Raw genomic sequence first — 7,632 nt, 5'->3', positions numbered from 1 at the left:
AAAGCTTTAAAATGATGACACCAATACTAGCATGAGAGGCTCTAGTTTCCCTACATATATTATTTTAAAGCTTCTTTGCGGAAAAATCTTTCTTTATTTCGCTGTCTTCACTAAAATATAGTTTCAGCCTTATACACCAACTTGACTGAAGCACTTTCAACTGTTATTTCTGCATCCCAACCAGGCTCTCAAGAGGTCAGAGAGGAGAGAGAGAAGACTCCTCCCACAAATACACATCCCAGAAACGGTACAAACCACTTTTATCTTCTACCTCTCTTTCACATGACCACCGCTTGCCAAAAGAGAATTGGCAATTTGGTCCTTGCTTTAGATATTTTTTGGTCAGCTAAATGTCAGGGATGTGTTAATAAACAAGAAAGCGAAGAGGCCCTGAGAGGGAAACTTCATTTCTATCACACCCGAGTGTTACGGGCTGTCAGGACATACGGAAAAAGGAAGGGAAGGTTTTTAGAATATCAGGTCATTTCTCAAGGTCATCTTAAAATTAAAATCTATGGCAACCTACTCCTGTGTTCTTGCCTGGAGAATCCCTTGCACAGAGGAACCTGGTGGGCTACAGTCCATGGGGGTGCAGAGTCAGAGGTGACTGAGCAACTCACACACACAGACACACACACACACTCACCCGTTTGACTTTTATATGAAATAGTTGAAATTACTTTTTTTCGTCAGCTTTCTTACTGACTTTTAGAAGAATTCATATACCTTTGAATAGAGATGCAGTACTAATTCTCCACTGGTAGGTAAGGAGAAAGCTATAAGTTGAATCAGCAACAATATCATCTATTGGAGTAAATTTCAGAGATCTAAATTTTCTTGGAATTTTTTGTGGATTAGCTAAAAAACTGAAAAAATAAAAGAAAATGATATATGACCGTGTGCCTATTGCCATTCTTTTTTCTCATTGCTGAGATGTGGCTCTTAAATCTAATCATTCACTAGTCAGCACCTTGTTGTGGGCCTTCAACGCTCCTGCAGCTCAATTCCAGAAAAATAAATGACCCAATCAAAAAATGGGCCAAAGAACTAAACAGACATTTCTCCAAAGAAGACATACAGATGGCCAACAAACACATGAAAAAATGCTCAACATCCCTCATAATCAGAGAAATGCAAATCAAAACCACAATGAGATACCATTTCACACCTGTCAGAATGGCTGCTGTCCAAAAGTCTACATGCAATAAAAGCTGGAGAGGGTGTGGAGAAAAGGAAACCCTCTTACACTGTTGGTGGGAATGCAAACTAGTACAGCCACTATGGAGAACAGTGTGGAGATTCCTCAAAAAGCTGGAAATAGAACTGCCATATGATCCAGCAATCGCACTCCTGAGCATACACACTGAGGAAACCAGAATTGAAAGAGACACATGTACTCCAGTGTTCATTGCAGCACTGTTTATAATAGCCAGGACATGGAAGCAACCTAGATGTCCATCTGCAGACGAATGGATAAGAAAGCTTTGGTACATATACACAATGGAGTATTTTTCAGCCATCAAAAAGAATGCATTTGAATCAGTTCTAATGAGGTGGATGAAACTGGAGCCTATTATACAGAGTGAAGTCAGCCTGAAAGAAAAACATCAATACACTAAAATAACGCATATATATGGAATTTAGAAAGATGGTAACCTTAACCCTGTATACGAGACAGCAAAAGAGACACAGATGTATAGAACAGTCTTTGGGACTCTGTGGCAGAGGGTGAAGGTGGGATGATTTAGGAGAATGGCATTGTAGCATGTATATTATCATATGTGAAATGAATCACCAGTCCAGGTTCAATGCAAGATACAGGATGCTTGGGGCTGGTGCACGGGGTTGACCTGGAGGGAGGATATGGGGAGGAGGGAGGTAGGAGGGGGGTTCAAGAGGGGAAACACATGTACACCCGGAGCGGATTCGTGTCAATGTATGGCAAAACCAACCAATATATTAATGCAAAGTAATCTGCCTCCAATAAAAAAAAGAAAGAAAGAAATTTTGTATTCAGTGAACTTACTGAAGCTAAACAATGTCATTGATACATAGAATTAATTACTCTGTTAGCGAATGAGTTACTTTTAATACCCAAATGTATTATAAGTTTGCGTTATTTGCCTACTTTATAAATATTGTGTATTATTTTTAGTTATAAATATTATGCTAAAAGAATTTCTTTTTGTGTTTTTTATTCTTATTGAAATGAAGTTGATGTACAAGGTTGTGTTAACTTCTGCTCCACAGCAAAGTGACTCAGTTATACATATATATCCATTCTATTTTATATTCTTCCCTTCTGATAGTATAAGAAGGCTTGATATACTTCTCATAAGAAACTACTTTTTGTTTATGAGTTTTAAGACTATAGCACTTTAAAATAGATGTAGTTGATCTGAAAATAAAACTTATTATTTTCATATTATGACTCGGTTGTTCAAGCCTTAAAGACAAGTTTTGGGTTAATAAAACCTCTTTCCTCTAAGCACTCAAAATACTTTTTTCAACTACTCTCATTAAACTTTTTATTACCCTTGTGTGGAGGAGTATCGATATAATGGTGACATTTCTTGGAAGGTAAAAAATCCAGTCAAGGGGACTCCAAGTGATGTGCCCATTACAGACTGCAAATCAGAGTCGGAATTAAGATAAATCTCATTGACTTCCAGTTTGGTTCTCTGTTCTATGAGCCCACATACTATTGACCCTTTTTCTGACAATATCTAATTTTTATTATTGATCTATAATTTTCTGTTACAATTATTTTTAATAATTTTATCTTTCCAAATGATAAAATAAAGCTCCATAAAACTTTATTTTATGCATATGGATGACCTTTTTATTATTTGTGAATACAAATTTAAAGAATAGATCATATTTCAGCAAAACTGGTAATAGTTGACTTTAATTTTATTTAAGAAAATATGTCCAAGTTACTAGTCTTAACTAGTCTAACATCACAATGAAGTAATAGTTGAGATCAGCAGCATTGCCATTTTGTTAGGTAATTATGAATAAGCAGGAAGATTTTTAATTTTATATTATATGAAATGAAGATATGAAATCAATTTTAAAAGGCCTCAATTTCAAGCTTTCTTGGGACACAGTTAGTTATACAATATTTCATGGCTTTAAAAGGTTTAAACAAAGGTACAAATAATACTGCTATTGCCTAAGGGCAGTGGATACTTACAAAGCATTCAATCCTACAATTTTTTAGATTGAAATAACAGCAAGTGAAGTGTAAGTACACTTTTTGAGTCATTTATCAGTCCAAGGCTGCACAAAACTATAAAGTCCTTGACATAAAATACTATCAAGGAACTTGTATAGATATACCTATATGACAGGTAAACAAAATTCATCAGCTTTTATATATAAATCTTGATCTGGCTTCTGAAGGTTCAGATTAATGTACTGTTTATATTGATGTTCCTGAACAAAGGAATAAAAACCAACTTTGCTGCTCTTAAAAAATAATACAAAGCAAACACAACACAAATGAAATGTTTACCTTTGCTTTTAGAAAACTCATCAAAAACATTGATATTTACCTTGAATTTTTAATGTGATCTCTGGACACTGAAATTTCTATTGCCTAGTCTGTCTCCACTGTGATTTCACAAAAATAGGGTACAATGGAGGCTCCTTCTGACATAGGTTTTAATGTCAGTTTATCAATTGCTATTAGCAAATCACTGAATGATTTTTGTGATCATTAAAATAATATACTAACAGTTTAAAATCCTACTTTATAGCAAGAGTATTTGCTTACTAATGAACCAGTTATATCAAATATTTAGGACTTTTCTGGAATGCTTATTTCTTGAAACACTGTTCTTTTCTCTCAAATTCACCGTTGCTATTTATCTCAGACTTGTCCCAGAGAATAGGATCAATGAATTCAGATCTCATTCCTTAACTTTCAGGTCTGAAATATTTATCTAACACAGATTTTAGATATTAGCAATCATGATTTTATACATGTATTTTATCCATATCTATCTATCTATATAAATATGGACTTCCTAGGTGGTCAGATGGTAAAGAATCCTCTTGCAATGCAGAAGACCCAGGTTTGATCCCTGGATTAGTCCCAGCAAGATTCCCTGGAGAAGCAAATGGTTACCCACTCCAGAATTCCATGGACAGAGGAGCCTGGAGAGCTGCAGTTCATGTTGTCACAAAGAGTTTTACACGACTGAAGCAACTTAGTGTGTATATATATGTATATATTCTCAGTAGGTTAATTTCCATTGGAAAGTAGAGTTCACCATTGCTATCTTAAGTGTATACATATATATATATATATATATCAGTTCAGTTCAGTCGCTCAGTTGTGTCCAACTTTTTCTGACCCCATGAATCGCAGCACTCCAGGCCTCCATGTCCATCACCAAATCCCGGAGTTCACTCAAACTCATGTCCATTGAGTCGGTGATGCCATATATATATATATAGCTGTTGTTCAGTCACCAAGTCTTGTCTGGCTCTTTGCGACACCATGGAGTTCATCAGGCCAGGATCTTGTTTGTTTGTTCAAATTCACGACCGTTAAGTCGGTGATGCCATCCAACCATCTCATCCTCTGCAACCTTTTGCCTTCAGTCTTTCCCAGCATCAGGGTCTTCTCTAATAGGTCAGTTCTTCACATCAGATGGCCAAAGTATTGGAGCTTCAGCTTCAGCATCAGTCCTTCCAGGGTTGATTTCTTTTAGGATTGATTGGTTTTATCTTCTTTTATATCCTTACTGTCCAAGGGACTCTCAAGAGTCTTATTCATCACCACAATCTGAAAACATCAGTTTTTCATCACTCAGCCTTCTTTACAGTCCAGCTCTCACATCTTTACACGACTACTGGAGAAACCATAGCTTTGATTATATGTGTGTTTGTCAGTAAAATGATGCCTCTGCTTTGTAACACACTGTCTAGGTTTGTCACAGCTTTCCTTCTCTATCATATATGTTTGAGTGTGTGTGTGTGTAAAATACTCTAGCACTTGAGTTTCAAGAAACTGCATTTTCTTGACAGCTGTCACTTAATACATATTTTCTGACAAAAATAGATATATTGACCTTTTGTTAAATGTGTCACTTATCTTTTTTATCAAAACATAAGGTTTCTCATATATTACAATTGTCAGTTCTTCGCATCTTGTCTTATGACTATTTTCTACCTCCTTCTCTAAAATGTGCCAGTGTTTATGATATCTTTTCCCAGACACAACATCCTTCCATTTCAAATTGTAATGCCTAGTGGATGTAAAGTACCACTAATTGTGCTCCCTTGCTGTGAATTACAGTCCCAGAATCAGCGTCCCCAAAGAGTTGCTGATAAAGCAGTATTTCTCAAAATAGGCCTTTAACTCATCTCCCACACTCTGATATATTTCCCTTGCTGAAAACACAGTATTATTTTTAATGCAAGTCTGAGTGTGATGATTCATTTTAAAATCCCTCACTGACTTTTCATTGTTATTCAGATAAAGGCCCAAATCCATAATTATTCTTCACAAGCCCTGACTCAATCTGTCCCCGGAAAACACTTTCCTTTTCCCCGTGGAACTCTTTCCTTCATTCTGGTCTACTGACTCGCCTCCCTCAGAGCCACTCTCACTCCAAGCCCCTTTCTAGCTCCCAACTTTAGTGTCACTTTCTCGAAGAAATCTTCATTTCCCTCTCAGACAAGGCTGGGCACTTCACTCCTCTCCATCGGAGCCCTTCTTTCTAAGCCTTTGCACTCCTGATCCCAGCTGGGATTGCCTACTAATCCGTGTATTTAACTACTGTTTAGAGACTTCTTTGTTCTAAACCATCAATATCCTGAGGACACGAACATCATGTGTCTTGCTCATCCTTGACTCTCTCTTGCTAGCGTGAAGCCTGATACTTGGCCAGCACTCAGTGGAATAGATGAAGGAAATATATTACACAACAGAAGGTCAAATCAGATTCAGAACTTTCTACATTGCAAGGACGTTTAGACTCAGTATGCAAACTTGCACTCAGGCTTTCGAAGGAAAGGGGTGTAGTACAAGCTCACATTCCCTTAACTACAGTTCCAAAAGCCTAACCCTGAAATCAAAATTGCTTTGCCATAACTAATTTAGTAGTAAGATCTGGCCAAAATCAATGTGAGGGTAGAACCTTTCAATGCTTTGCCTTTAATGTGAATTTTCATACACAGTGTATAAGAATTGTCCTCGATGCCACATAAGAAGTGCATTCCCTCTGAAAAATCAAAGTGAAAAGTTTAATTCCAGCTTACCCATATCATTCCCAAAAGTCTTAGATAAGGTCTTTGGGATCTGCAAATTGAATTATGTAACCTTATTTCACTGAGTCATTTTTTTCCAACCACTCATCTTATTACCTCCAAGAAGTGCTCCAGGAAACAAAGTTTTGGAAAAACTGAAAAGTCTGGTAGAGTGTGTGGGGACCCAGGAAGAAAGGCGGACAGGGTTGAAACAGATCTATGTTCTTTGAACCACAGCTGCCCTCAGAGAGGTAGTTGGAATTTTAGCGTTTTCAGCCTAGGTGGACTGCCGTTCTGCCTCAGTGCTATGATTAATGGAGATTCTTTTTTTACTTATTTTTGTGATTTCTGGCGTGTTGTTCATCAACAGCACTACTTTGTGTATTATATTTCATTTGCTTTACTTGAAATATTTTCATAAGTACTTCAATGGGAAATGTGGAACATGAATCATAGCAGCTAGTTTTCACCATTTATATTCAAAATTGATTGAATATAGTGGTCTGGCTCTCTAACCTGACCTAAGCTTTTGACAGTTATTATTAATTCTAATATAAATATCTTATTGAGAATGCTATCTTTTATAAATGAATTTCTTCTCTGTGACAAATTTTATTTTCTTAACTTTTTTCAGCAAAAATACATAGTAGGTATTGTCTCTATATTTATAGATATAGAAATTTAGAGACAGGAAAATTAATCAACTTTCCTAAGATCTCACACTTGGAGCTTCAACTGGACCACAGGATATTCTGACCTCAAAGTCTATCTTACCTAAAAACACAATGATTCTTTTCCTTCATGGAAAAGTAAAGTGGAAAAATTAACTTAGATATTAGAAAATGCAGATGAGTCAAATTTTAAGATCTTTTAACAATCAACAGAAATATTACCTGTAACAAATTGCTTCATAAAAAGCTTTGTCTGATAATATGCACTTAATTACCTGACATTTGATCCCATAGCAGATTAAGAGTTCTATCTAATTTAATTTAAGGTACAAGACCATCCCACTTGTCTCCTAAGAAACCTGTATGTGGGTCAAGAAGTAACAATTAGAACCGACATGGAACAAATGGCTGGTTCAAAATTGGGAAAGGAGGCTATATATTTTCACCTTGCTTGTTTAATTTATATTCCGAGCACATCACGTGAAATACCAGGCTGAATGAATCACAAGCTGGAATCTAATTGCCTGGAAAATATCAACAACCTCAGATATGCAGATGATACCATTCTAATGGCAGAAAGTGAAGAAGAACTAAAGAGTCTCTTAATGAGGGTGAATTAGTGTACAATAAAAAAAGGAAAGAAAGAAAGAGGAAAGTGAAAACCCTGGCTTTAAACTCAACATTAAAAATACTAAGATGA

Source organism: Moschus berezovskii, chromosome 16 (genome assembly GCF_049115385.1).
Source record: "Moschus berezovskii isolate FMDL1 chromosome 16, NW_MosBer_1.0, whole genome shotgun sequence".
NCBI lineage: Eukaryota > Metazoa > Chordata > Mammalia > Artiodactyla > Moschidae > Moschus > Moschus berezovskii.
Note: the sequence above shows the minus strand (reverse complement) of the source record.